The sequence below is a fragment of the Labeo rohita genome, chromosome 23 (assembly GCF_022985175.1).
Source record: "Labeo rohita strain BAU-BD-2019 chromosome 23, IGBB_LRoh.1.0, whole genome shotgun sequence".
NCBI classification, from domain to species: domain Eukaryota; kingdom Metazoa; phylum Chordata; class Actinopteri; order Cypriniformes; family Cyprinidae; genus Labeo; species Labeo rohita.
The window spans coordinates 23,315,262-23,330,267 of record NC_066891.1 but is presented as its reverse complement, the minus strand read 5'-3'; the positions used below and the strand labels follow the sequence as shown (position 1 = coordinate 23,330,267).

At 36.3% G+C, this 15,006-nt stretch overlaps 1 protein-coding gene across 1 annotated transcript in view; it reads left to right on the top strand.

Moving 5' to 3' along the window:
- The first annotated feature begins 4,412 nt into the window (after positions 1-4,412).
- Positions 4,413-15,006, top strand: part of cntn3a.2 (contactin 3a, tandem duplicate 2) — a 104,433-nt gene continuing 93,839 nt past the window's right edge. The window contains exon 1 of the mRNA XM_051097185.1: positions 4,413-4,746. The gene's annotated coding sequence lies outside the window, so the exon portion shown is untranslated. The remainder of the gene's footprint in view (positions 4,747-15,006) is intronic.

The following is a 15,006-nucleotide window of genomic DNA, read 5'->3' as shown; positions in this document are numbered from 1 at the left end:
GTATGAAATGTGTTTTAACCAACCCGATCTCATGGCAATTCATACATATTTTAAGAAGTGGCTAATTTGTCCGTTTTTGTATGACCTTGCTCGACTTTTGTTAAATTGTATGTATTTTACGAGTTCCCCAGTTCGTATGAATTCGCACAAATGACATACCCCTAACCCCACATCTAAATCTACTCATCACTGGAGTCTAGACAAATCGTACGAGTGAGTTCGTATGCATTCATACAGATTAGCCACCTAGTAAAATACGAACTGATTGGTCATGAGTTTTAACTGGAAATTACACTGGTGATGACCAACAGCCAGTGAAGAAGATGGCCACAGGGGAGGAGTTGTAGTCTTACGAGATTTTCTGTAACACTGCTTTTTGTGAATGAGACAAAGTTATCAGGGATGCTGTGTAGCCTAGTTTGACCCTCAGTCGCTAATCTGTCATGTAATGTGCAAACATAATACCTAAACACTCACGTAGTATAAAAGGAACAGTAATCTGACAACCTTAATGTAAAATAGGCCTAAGCACAAAGCTCAAAGCCTTAAAAGTGGCTCGAGTGTTTACTTAAACTAAAATGTATGACAAAAATGACCTCCCATTCACACAAATACAATGCTCAAAATATTTCTGACACAGTAACAAACTCAAACCTGTTTCAATTGGCACATGTGTATTGGGGGCCTAATGGCTTCCCGGCTTAACATGCACAAATAGCAGTCATGCCTCCCAGCTTCCTCATTAGCATAGTTAATCCTGTGTCTTGAAGAGGCTTGAGTAAAATATTCCTCGCAGGCAGCTTCGCACAACAAGCGCCACTGATACAGTACATGAATAAATTACGGAGATAATTAAAGGAAATGTCAACGTGGGACTGGATGGAGCGTTATTAATGATGGCTGGGCTGTGTTAAAGTATCCTGGGCTGAAGTAAGCATGATTAATGTGTGTTTAATGGCAGTGGGGAAGAACACGGCTTCGGCTTTAATAAAGAGGGCTTATTTTACTGGGGTTTGTCTGTGGAATTGACCTGTTCTCAACACCCGGAGGAGCGCCGTTCGACCTTTCCAAAGATCATCTAATCTTCCAAGCTTGTTCTGAGATTTATTTCCAACAACAATTATAATGGGGTGATATGGATGGATATGTCTGGGAAGTGCTAATAAAACGCAGTGAGGTTTTTTTGTGGGCGAACGTGGGTGTGTTTTACGCTCCACCGCAGGCCTAAGGGGTCTGTGCTGATAGACAGTGATGTTTTTATCGAAGTTCTTGATTGACGCGCAAACAAAATGCAGAAAGTAGCCTATTAACCCTTTCACGCGTACGATCACACCAGTGTGATCATTCTTGGCTGGTCCCTGGAGCGTACGATCACACCGGTGTGATTCGAACGTTCAGCGCGTCACGTGATCAACCGCTGAATTCAAATCTGCTTTGGCTGGCGCTGAGCCAGATCAGACGCACTGAGCGCTTATCATATTATCGCAACTATTCCGTGTTTTCAACAATAAAATGCTTATTTTAGGTCCCAGACATTTACATACACATACGTCCTAGTAAAACGATGCATTTATATTTAGCAAAATACACGCCGATGTCTATGGCAGCGGCAATAAAGATCCTTATAAATGTTATCTGACGACATGTTTTATTGATATCATATACACATTGTGTAGGTAACTATAAAGTTTACTCTGCTCTTCTCCAAGTTCACCAGAGACTTACTTTCATGTTTTTCGGGAGGAGAGGATGAATTTGCGTTTTGTAAATCCCACAGCTTGGATTCAGCGCGAACTAACATGGCGGGGCCCATCACTCGGCATAGACTAACTAACACGCTCATTATAAAAGTGTTTAAACCTCCAAATACATTTACTTGCACATATTTCAGAATCGGAATATCAGATATTTCATAATTCAGTCGGCACGTTTGTGAATATTAATAATAAAAAGGGAAAAACTATATAAAAGGTGATACATGTGTCATACAGCGCTATTGTGGCTGCGTTGTGTCATGTGACAAACACGACGCGTTGCCATGGAAACAATAAGGCTATACGTTCTAAATAACGGTCGCCTAAAAAAAAACTCACTCTGGGGGCTCAGCTAGAATTTTTTAAACTCAGGTGTGAAAGGGTTAAAGGCTCAAAAGTCGCTCTCTTCTTTGAATTGTAGGTTTGTGAGCGTGCTGAGGTGAAGGGGCTCGTCGGTTGCCGAGACCTAAATAACGTCTGCTTGTAAAGCTTGTTAACCTTTCTAGAATAGTGTAACCATGGGGAGCACAAAACAGTTAAAAAGTTCAATCACCAAGACCTAATGACACACCAGGTCCACTGTATTTGAGGACCGGTGGCACCCATAGAGTCATGCCTTTTGTTCCTGAATGGGATTGACTAGTCTCTTTTCAAGGTCAATTTGAGCACACTCAGATATGTAATCTTTCTCAAGGCATTGAGCATAACTGCAAGCCTGTCATGTTTCACATAACAAGCTCAGCACGCTGTGTGCTGTAGGTGTCAGAGATAAAGCATGTCAGTTATTTTTTATGTTAAATAAAAGTTCAGTGCATTCAGTGCAATGCTATACAGCTCACGCTGTAAAAACGTTTTGGAAGGAATCCTAAAAATGGGCTTCATGCTGAAACTGACTAATTATGCAGCCAAAAACATGAAATAATAAAAATCATACTTGTCTATTATAAATATTTAAACATCCTTAAAACAAAATACATTTACGTATTTACTTCAGAAGCAAAATGACATGCAATATTAAGTCATTTTTTTCAGAGAAATAATTATTTGCCAATGGGGCGAAAAAATAAACATAATTCAAAGGGAAAACATGTTTATTTTTCCTACCCAATTGGCAAAGCATAAATAAATATCACAAGATTTCATTCAAATTCTATGAAAACAGGTCGTAATATTTTATTTTTCTTTTCAAAAGTATGTTTTAGGGATGCTGAGATATTTATACAGGAAAACAAGACAAATTACTGATTATGAAAAGTAAACAACTGGTGAAATGTTAGTTAAATATTTATTTTTATATAAAAAAATAAACTACTGGCTAATGTTTTTGAAAGAAGTCTCTTATGTTCACAAAAGCTGCCTTTATTTGATCAAAAATAGAATAAGAATAAGAATAATGTGAAATATTATTATAATAGAAAAAAATAACACTTCCATTTTTAATATAGTATATTTGAAAATTTTATTTATTCCTGGCATTCAGCAAAGCTGAATTTTCAGCATCATTACTCCAGTCTTCAATGTCACATGACCCTCCAGAAACATTTTAATATGCTGATTTGATTTATCACTGTTAAAAACAGTTTTTGTTGCTTAATATTTTTGTGAAAATCATGACACACTGCCATTTAAAATTAAGATTTAAAAAGAAATGATTTAATGTATTATTCATAAATAAATAAAATACTTTTATTTAAAAAATACAGCATTCAGCAAGCATTTTGCACACTGATCAGTTTTGACAGTAAATACATTTATAATGTTGCAACTTTTTTATCAAAATGTGACCTTAAATCACAAAACCTGTCATAAGGGTCAGTTTTTTTAAAATTGAGATTTACACATCATCTGAAAGATGAATAAAATGAATAAATAAGCTTTCCATTGATGTATGGTTTGTTAGGATAGGACAATATTTGGCCAAGGTACAACTATTTGAAAATCTAGAATCTGAGGATGCAAATACATAAATAAATTAAAACAAAAAAAGAGAGAGAAAATAAAAAAAGTTGTTTTAAAGTTGTCCAAATAAAGTTCTTAGCAATGCATAGTACTAAGCAAAAAAAAAAAAAAAAAAAAAAAAAAAAAAAAAAAAAAAAAATATATATATATATATATATATATATATATATATATATATATATATATATATAGATATATATTTACCATAGGAAGTTTACAAAATATCTTTATGGAACATGATCTTTACTTAATATTCTAATGATTTTTGGCATATAAGAAAAATTGATCATTTTGACCAATACAATGTATTTGGCTATTGCTACAAATATACTTGTGCTACTTAAGACTGGTCCAGGGTCACAAAAGTAAAATCAAAGGGCAGTAAATGCAATATTTTATTAATTTATTCATTCCTCAGAAGTAAAAAGAAATCGTTAATGGAACCACTGAGGAACCTAAATCATGAAACCCCCTGAAGGGGGATCAAAACCGGAGCCAAAAATATAAAATTCCTCTTTATTGCCTTCAGTATTCATAACGTCCAGATGTGCGCTTCGGTCAGAAGGTGGCGCTGTTGTTCATAAAGTGTGTCGCTCCAGTCTTTCTGCTGATTTGCTGGACCCAGCGCTGGCTGGACACGCTGAATGTAAATCTGGCCGCAAACAACGTCGCTCTCTCTCTCTCTCTCTCTCTCTCTCTCTCTCTTTCTCTGTATGGCTGTGAATCCAGCGAGGTGAGCTTGGCACAGGAGGAGGACTGTCTGGCTTTGCGCGCAGTTTGCAGACACATTTGCGAGGGAGCCTTGCTGGAATATATTCAGGGGTGAAGAACCGAAGGAGAAAGGGCGAAACCCTCCTACAGCCTGCGCTTTCTTCTTCTTCTCCCTCTCTGTCTATCTCTGGACGCAAAGACTTGGGCAAAATGGTTTTTCCGAAATCTCAGTGACTGCGATGTCAGCACCTCTCATCTACCGCTTGTGGAGCACAGACTGAAGAAATACACGTAGTGAGAGAAGAAAAAACACGTTAGTCCGGTAAAGTATAAATTTACATATCAGAATTGAGCGTTTTGGTGATTATAATTATTCTGTCTGCTCATTGTTTCACCTTGCATGGCTTTCAGGTTCACCCGTGTAATTTCGTGTCATTTATTGCTGCATTAGAATTCGCACTGAATTGAAGCAGCAGATGCTTTAATCAGCAGGTCAAATATTAGTTCACCCATCAGCTCGTGCTGGTTTACTGTTAAACAGCGTGTGCTTAATGATGGTGATTGACAGGGCTGGATTTGACAGATACGGATATAAGGAGCTCTGCAGCAGTGAAGTTCAGGTAGAGCTTCAGCTGCGCATCTCCTGCAGAAATGCACAGGTGCTCTGCTGGTGTGTCAGGAAAACCCCTGGAGAGAGCCTGACATTCAGAACAAAAGTGCCTAATACTTTACATTACAATGCCCTTGTTGCACCAACTGCATAATAATAATATGTTATTAGATCCTGTATAATAGTACAAATACAGCCATAAAATAGTTTTGTTGGTGTAAATGAATGTATTTTGATTGATTCAGTGGTGTTAAATAATATATTTTATTTAGTCATTTATATGTTACCATTTTTTCAGACACAGAGCTGTTAAATGCACTTTTATTATGTAAACCCATTACACAAATTTATGGCAAAAAAATTTGTTTTTTATTCCAAAGATGCATACTTCCCTTGTTTGTCAACACAACCACTTTAATATTCCTTCTAAGTTTAGAAATTAAGTAAATAGGCATTGTAGCTTTGTGAAGTTCTTAAATGGTAACTGAGTTCTTAAATTCTTAATGGTGTTTTTACCAAATACATTTCTGAATCATGTACTTTCTGCTTTTGTCTGATGTAAAGTGTATTCACACATAACTCTGTAGTACGGTAACAATATCCATAAAGTACATGTTGGTTTTTTCTTTTAATTGTGTAACTTGAATACTGTATGTAAAAAATAGCATAAATGTGTCCAAAATGTCTGTTTGTGTTTCCTGAAAGCATAGTGATATTGTATCAGCGAGGCATGTTTTTTCTCATACTTCTCATATGATGTAACACTTCACCATGCTCTGTGGTTGAACCGATATCATGCTCTCTTCGAGAGCAGCCACTTCCTCCAGAAATGATACTTGTAATATGGCTTTGCATTTTTAATGTGAACTTTTGGTTTTTAATTTCGCTTGAATTATTCATCTGAAGTATGCATGCAATATGAGAATCACACGGAGTCAAGAGAAGTCAAGAAATGTCGCTCACTTTTCACACCGCTTAGAAGTGCCAAGTGTCCTTTCATCTCGCAGCCACAGATTTAATATGAATCCGCGATAAAATTCAGCCGAGGACTCTACTGCTCATGCACATGAAACATGCATTCTGCATTGCATGTGAGGAGAGTCTGAGATTTAATGCAGCATTTTACTCATTTCATTCCACACGTGTGGTGTTAAAAAAAAAAAAAAAAATCTGTGGACCTTTAATAATACTGAAGCTGTGAAATGAAGTCATTCATCGCCACAGACAACTTGCGTAAAAATTCACACCATGGAGAATCTTCAAATGACCTGCTTTATATATGCGCGCTCCCCTCAATTTATTCACGCCAAGAACTAAATTGCATTTCAAATAATCTCTCGCCGAGTCTATATGGCACAAAAACAAGTAATTCTAGGTATCTGTTAGCATAAGTGCCCTTGTGGGTTGACATTTTTAAAAAACGGTGTTGTTGTTAAAACTCCTTGTGCACAGGGAGCAGCCATGATGAGACTTATTAGTCGTCTAGTCATGTAGGAGTGGGAAGAATTCTGTGTCCTGAGACCTCTTTCCAAAGCTGCCATTCGTTATCCTAATGAGTGGCTCTGACTTTGGGCTTAAGGGAGCAAATAAATTAAGGACAAATGCATGCCTACTCTAATTACAACAGATCAGCACTTAACAACACAATGTGACAGAAAAATCCTGAAAGACACCTTAATGGAAGGTTTTAACAAACTCAAGATTTTATCATGTACAAAATGGGTTGTTATTTCCATTTCTGACTAAAAGTATTTTATTTGTCAGTAAAAAATAGCTCTTCTGATTTCCAGAAATGAGGTTGAAATGGAGTTGTATTTGTGAAGTTCTAGGAAAGAAACTAAATAAGGTCAGTACTTAGGAAAGAAAGAGAGGAAGGAAAAAAACATAATAGTTTTTGAAATAATGCAGTTTGTGTGTGTGTGTGTAAAATACATTTTGGATTTGTCTGATGTGTTCTTGTGTATTTTAAATCAATGAAAAGGAAGAAAAAGCCTAATGTGAAATAATAGTCCGATTTTGTTTTTTTTTTTAATGGAAACTTTAGACAAAATATTCATAAAAACGTTTGCATATGCACTGTACAAAAAAAAAGTTACATTTTTAGTTTAGTCAACTAAAATATTCCAGTTGTCATATAAATTAACATTAAGTAACTTAAAATTTTAAGTTGACTAAACGAAAAATATTAAAAAAGTTGAAACAACTTTTTGGAACAATTTTTTTTTAACAGTGTTTGTATCAAATATGATGCATCAGGCTTTTGTACAGTATCATATGCTATATTGAAAATATGAAAAAAAAAATGCATATTGTTATTTGATAGAGTTGCAAATATTTATATGGCCAAAAGTAAGATGAAAATCTTGCAAAGTATGCATATACATATCAGGTATCACTCTGTATTTCCCATTAATATGTTTTAGTAAGATATTAAATGCTTTTGCTCTGTAGTTTGTATAGGGATCAAAACATATAATGCAATACAGTACAATGATGACTGAGAGATGAACAAATAAACAGTCTTCAAAAGTCTGATATATCATGCTCACATTTTAACATGATTTTTTTCTAATGGTTCATCAAGTTAACCTAAAAGTAAGTTGAATCAGTCCAGTGAATGTTCATCTTGAAATATTACTCACGATATAAAAGCTATTCTTGTGATTACTTGAATCATTGAAGATTTCACAGCAAGACCATGACCTGAAGGGGAACATTTTTACAGTTATACTAAAAGGTCTTTTATCTTGATAAAAATAAGTATCAATCAGATGACAGAAGTTGGATAGTAGATTGCATACAACTGGTTTTTCAGCAATGTTTTGAGCCTTGACAAATCATCGCACTGACTGAAGTCTTGTAATTTGTATATTTTCGTGTTGTTCGTAGAAACGATTTGCATTTGTCGGCCTTCTTTCAATTGATTGGTCATCTCACCTGTTGCTAAATACAACCCAGCTGTTCACCAAGCTGTTCATTGAACATTTATTCATAATTTAAAAAGGGAAAAACAGACATCACGTAGAAAAGCAGACTTCACCCGTTACAGTAATGCAATAATGTGCTCATTTATCCCAAATCTCGCTGGTATCAGCGTCGACACGCGGCTGTTTCTCTGTCGGGAATGGTTTTGATAAGCTGTCTTCTATGCATTTGCTTAAACTAACATGTCACTATGAGATGCAGTTGTCATTTGTTTTGATGTAAAGTGCCTACAGGCAAAGGGACAGAGTGAATGATGATTATCACAAATCTGGCGCCTCTGTGTATCACTTCCCTCGCCGCTGCCGCCAGCCTCATTTGCTATTTTGATGATGTGCTCTGGTACCCGTAGAGGCCACTCTCTGGTTCCAGAGAAAGAGAAAGCAATTGATAGGCTGTTATTAATGGCTTTGTCTTTCAGAGTGAAAGCTTCACTCGTCACCACCTGAGATTAATATTGCGACGGCTGCTACAACTGTGCCTCAAAGTCGGGCCTTGCTCATCGCTGTATCTCTCCATTTGTTGGTTTCAGTTTGACAGTTGGTGTTAGTAGGTCAGTAGGGCTGACCGATATATTTTTGAATCCTATCCTGTGTTATATATACGCATTAGTGTTGCACGATATACCGGTACTTAAAAAGTATCACGATACCCTTCGGTAAATGGTATGATTCCTCATTTTACTAGTACCGTTACTTTAAGATTTATTTTTTGGCATTTTTGCCTTTTTATTAAGATAGGATGTGAAGTGGGAGAGAGAGATGGGGGCAGGATCAGGAAAGGTCCTTGAGTTGGGATTCCAACACGTGACGCCTGGAGCGCAACGGCACTGTATGTCGGCATGCTGCCCACAAGCCTATCGGCGCCAACTAGTACTAGTACTTTAAGAATGCATTTTAATAAGAGCTGCATCCTAATAGGAGCAGTTTTGTTTACTACACACATACACTTGACACTCGCAGTGTTTTAAGCCTCAATATATGAGTACATGAACACATAAACGTAATCTCTAGAACTGTTCTGAGAGTCACTTCATGAGCATTTTACAGTTTCTTTTGCAGAAAAGTATCGTCATATAATAAAGACCCTAAAGGTCTTCACAGCAACCCGTCAAAATAAAAGTTTGGTTTAAACTGACAGTCAGAAATATATTAATATATTACTTAATGTAGAGATACTACTACTACTAATAAAAATATTATTAAAACAATGTTTAAGGAATATATACCAGAAAAAATATTTACCAGAACTTATTTACCAGAAGATTGTAAATACACAACACAGTATTTCTGAAAAAAAAAAAAAGAAATAAATAGCCTATAATAAATTCATTCTTGATCATATCTAATTATCCTTTATAAATTAATTAGACATGCTTTTAATTATTAAAATGTAATGAAACGATTAAAATAGAATCCAGAAAATTAATGGAAAACAGATTCACAAACAAACAATTGCATTATTTTACATACAGTATGCATCTGCTTACATATAACATTAGGCAGTTGTGATTTATATGCTGCTGTTTAATGTTTGACGATTGCATTATTTTACATACAGTATGCATCTGCTTACATATGCAACCGCTTGTTTCTGCTTTCTCTTTGCTGTGTTTTGATCCATTCGTTTAGTACTCTTTCTATCATATAACAGTGAATTCAGCGAAAGCTGGAAAATTCCCTCAGTGATAGGGAAGCGTTGTCTCATAAATGATGGACAATTCTGTCAATGGTGGGCAAAGAATATTTTTTTTTTTTTTTTGGAATAGGGTGGAGGAACACTTCATTTCCCAAAATGCATTATGTGTGTTAAAGGTATAGTCCACCCAAAATAAAAATTACCCCATGATTTACTCACCCTCAAGGCATCTTATAGGTGTAAATGACTTCTTCTTTCAGACATATTAAAAGAGATATATTAAAAAATATCCTGGCTCTTCTAAGCTTTATAATTGCAGTGAATGGGTGTCGAGATTTTGAAGCCAAAAAAACTGCATCCATCCATCATAAAAAGTACTCCACACGGCTCTGGAGGGTTAATAAAGACCTTCTAAAGTGAAGGGATGTGTTTGTGTAAGGAAAATATCTATATTTATATATATATCTATATCTATATTCTGCTAACTGCCGTACGTGTGTTCACGAGAGAGTGGCGTTTTAAGCGCCTGTGAGAATATAGTCTTGCAAGAACCATGTTTTGTTTATAGCAAAAGAAAACCACATGAAGAAGTGAATTGTTTTAGTTCAACAGCTAGAGATTACAGCTTGTAAAGTTTTAAATATGGATTTTTTTTTTACACAAATTCATCGTTTTGCTTCAGAAGGCCTTTATTAACCCCCCGGAGCCATGTGGAGCACTTTTAATGATTATAAAGTCATTATAATGCCATTATAAAGTTTGAAAGAGCCAGGAATTTTTTTTAAATAACTCTTTCTGTGGTTGTTTGAAAGAAGAAACTCATATACACCTAGGATGGCTTGTGGGTGAGTAAATCATGGGGTAATTTTCACTTTTGGGTGAACTATACCTTAAAAGAGCTTTGAAATGCAATTCATTAAATGTCTAATTCTGTCAATTAAATCAATAATACAAAAACCACAGCTTTCTGTGGTTTCTGGCTAAATTAATTTGAACTGAACTGAAATGGAGCCCATTCTTTAATTATGAATTTTGCCCAACCCTGATTTTTAATAAAAGATTTTAATACATAAAAAAAAACTGTTGAATTTAAAATTTGAACTGAGTCTTAGAAATGGACAGCACAGAAATGGAATCAGTCAAAAATGCTGTTTTTGCCACTTAAAGGTGATCTATTATGCCCCTTTTTACAAGATGTAAAATAAATCTTAAATCCCCAGAGTGTGTATGTGAAGTGTTAGCTCAAAATACCCAACTGATCATTTTTTATAGCTTGTTAAAATTGCCAGTGAGCCAAAAAGCAACATTTTTGTGTTTGGCCCCTTTAAATGCAAATGAGCTGGTGCTCCCAGAAAAGAGGGCGGAGCTTCAAGAGCTCATGCTCCGGCAATACTGCCTTTGCAAATAAACATTCCACTATTAGTACAAGCCTGTTATCTTTATAGAAAATGTACTCGGTTTAAAAGTCAGTCATCTGATTGTGCTGTCCATAATAATTGCGCGTTTATGAATTACGCAGACGGGGACATAGCGGGTCTCATGGTGCCATTGCGTGCTATCACAAAGTTATCACAAAGTCCCACTTGTGATTATGAGCTTGACAAATTCAAGCAGTTGACTTCACATTGCTTTCATGTGCAGTTTTTAACTACCACATTCCTATTTACAATCATTCTGGTAGCACGTGAAGGCAGCATCAGTGCAGGCAGAGACAATGGTAGCTTTAGCAACATTAGCCTTACAAAGTGCCAAGAAGCTCTTTCAGAAAGGCAATTTGGAAAACAAACACATCATACTTACTTTGTCTGAAGCTGACATTCATGCACAAAGTGTTGGTAGTCATCCCTTAACATATAGGGGACTCACAGATTTTTTTCCGGAACATTTCTTATGAAAATTAAATTTAACCACTGCATCCTCAGCGTCTATGATGGAGGGAGTCTGTGAAGGCTCCTGTGTTTGTTGGTGCATCCCAAAACACAACTATCGTGATGCCTCTTTGGCGCTGACATTGTATATATCTCCAGTAATGGCGGACTGCTGCTTCTCTCTCAGGGCTGTGTCTATGCTAATAGGGAGGAGAACGTCACAAATGGGCGGACTTTTTCTCTACGATGACGTGTACGTAGGGAGGATCTGGAATGGTTTGTTCTGAGAGACTGTTTATGATGTATTGGGATTATAAAAAGAAACGAGTGGGTGGATTTTTACCATTATAGGCTGGTGGTTTTCACACACTGCAGCCATACAACTGTGTTCAAACACCTTATAAAAGTGATTTTTGCATAACATATCCCTTTTAAGTTTCAAGTTCCAGTAAAGGATCCTGTGACTAGTCTCTAGACATGCAATTAGCACGTTAAAAATTAATTACAGTAAATTTGTTGCAATATTCATAGTGTTATATCATTTAATAACACTGTTGCAAATATTACTTGAACATTCAATACATCAGCCAGCCCTATAGTGACAATATACTTTATGTGTGTTTACATGCACAAAAATATACTGAAAACTAAATAGCTGAGCATAGCAAGAAAATCAATCAGGATGTTGTGACATCAAAGCCTTAAACAGAAATGTGCATAAGACATGTACACACAATTTACAAATAATTTACTCGCCGCCTTGTCATCCAAGATGTTCATGTCTTTCAGTCGTTAAAAAATTATGGTTTTTGAGGAAAACATTTCAGGATTTTTCTCCATAAAATGGACTTCATTGGTGCCCCAATTTTGAAATTCCAAAATGTAGTTTAAATGCAGCTTCAAAGGGCTCTAAACGATCCCAGCCGAGAAAGAAGGGTCTTATCTAGCGAAACGATCGGTCATTTTTTCGAAAAATAAAAAAGTTTATAATTTTTAAGCACAAAAGCTTGTGTAGCGCTAGCTCTGGGATGCGCGTCCACAACGCTAACGAATCACGTTTAAGTTCATTGTCTGTGTACATCGGCTCAAAAAGGTAGAGTATGGTGAAAAACTCCATCTCATTTTCTCCTACAACTTCAGAATCGTCTGACATCATTGTACCTTTTTGGTACAAGCAATCCTTTGTAAAAAATCCTTTGCAATTGACTTACATGCACTCCCTTAGTCTTTGTGCATTTGCTTTGTAAACACTGGGTCTGTAGTTACGCCTACGTTTCATGTGACCTTTTGACGTGATTCAATAGTACATAGCGTCTTGAAAGCGCATCCCAGAGCCTGTGCTACACAAGCTTTTGTGTTTAAAAAGTAAACAAATTTTTATTTTCTAGAAAAAATGACCAATCGTTTCGCTAGATAAAACCCTTTTTCCTCGGCTGGGATTGTTTAGAGCCCTTTGAAGCTGCATTTAAACTACATTTTGGAAGTTCAAATTCGGGGCACCAATGAAGTCCATTATATGGAGAAAAATCCTGAAATGCTTTCCTCAAAAACCATCATTTCTTCACAACTGAAGACAGAAAGATATGAACACCTTGGATGATAAGTTGGGATAAGTGGAGTTTAACAAGACGCCATAACGTACAAATGTTTACATGTGGAGTACAATCAGAGCAATAATCCATGCGTACCAATTCCTTTAAACAGTAATGAACAAGAACTGTTGTGCATGACCATAAATGTTGTCAGATTATTAAGCATAACCAGTGTGTTGACTGTGCGTGTCAACACACTCGCCTTGAACATTAATATTAGCCAGTATAGATTGATTTATGATTACATTCAGTTTCTAAATAAATACATATTGCTGTTTACTGTCATTCTGTGTCTGATTTCAGCTCTACAGCAGCTTTTTTTTAAATCGTCTCACACCTGATGCCATTTACGTCTGTGTCCTTATGTAAGGCACATAATAGATATTCATCTCTTGTTTCAGGCTCATTTCACGTGTCATCCACCCTGTAAAATAATAAAATAAATGAATACAAATATAACATCTGTCCCGCTAAACTGCGCTCAACAGCTTTGTAATTGAGAAATCAGTCAGGCCGGCCAGCGACACAATAATCCCTCTTATACCCCGCAGAGGATCATCAAAACATAAACCAGCAAGATCTCACCCGCGTATTATACAGAATGAAGTGTTGTACCATGAAGACGTCAGCTAACTAACCTATAAATGCAACGTTACGAGACAGTAACAGATTTATTTGTCACAGATGGACTGTGTGTTTGAGGTTGTCGCTTATTAAAATGCTTTTTTTTGTCTTAATGTCTCTGATATTTCAGTTTTCTGAAGCACTTCAGGGCATCGTAGTGCATTTTGTTACACTTGCTATTGACAGAATATTGTCCTCAGGAGGGGAGAATGCTAAAAGTCAATTTGTTGCTACAGTTGAACATTTTTTCATTATATTCTCTATCTCAGCAACATCAGCTGGGTTTAACTGTTGCATTTGGGTAAAGATTTGGACTAGTGTTAATTTTGTTGACTTTTTTTTTTAATTTAGCCCTAGTCCTATGTCAAATGTCTTTTTAGGTTGGTGTCATGCTTTGTCAAACTTGTCCTTTTTTTTTTTTTTTTTTTAGGGGGTCAAGCGCACAGCACTGAAACCCTATTGTAATTGTTAGAAAGGTCACAGATGAGCAATTTCCATTTAAAACTGATCGTGCAGACCAAACCGTAAGTTGTACAGACTTGAAACTTTGAGTGATGGTAGTACTCACACCACCTACAATGTGACCAAGGCTTGCCCCAATCGGCTTAATGGGGGCGCTACAGCGATCAAAAGTAGGAACTCGTAAACGGTCAGTCGCATACTCAAGTGTCTTATGTCGTTGGAATCCTTGGCCCACGCCTGAAAAAACACACACCATTCAACCGTGATCCTAGGTATTTCGCATTTTTTGAAAAACCTACTTTTGCAAACTAGTACTTTCGCCCGATTTGAACCAAACCAGAGCAGAAAGATTCACTGGAAAGTGAATATCAATAATTATCAAAAACAGACGCCTAAACGTTCAAAAAGGACAGGGACATTTTTAGTAAAATACCTATAACTCCTGAACAGAATGAGATATCTCTGCTCAGAAGAGTTATGTAAGAGCTCAATCTGAGGCCACAGGAAAAAAATCGTGGAGCTTGGCCACTTGGTTGCGCTATAATAGGGAAAAAACATAAAAATGGCTATAACTATGCAACCATTTGTCCTATCAAAATGAAAATTGGTGTGCACAGTATTGGTCCGAAGTGCCACAAGTGTCTACAAGAACATTTGTCTATCTCAGAAAACATGGCCGCTATTGCCGGATGAATTTGAGCACCTGTTAGACAAGCTTAATGGAGGTCGATAGGAACGAAACTCGGTGGGCCTGTTCGATGCACAACCGCAAAGGTCTGAGAGAAATAAAAAAAAAAAAAAAAATA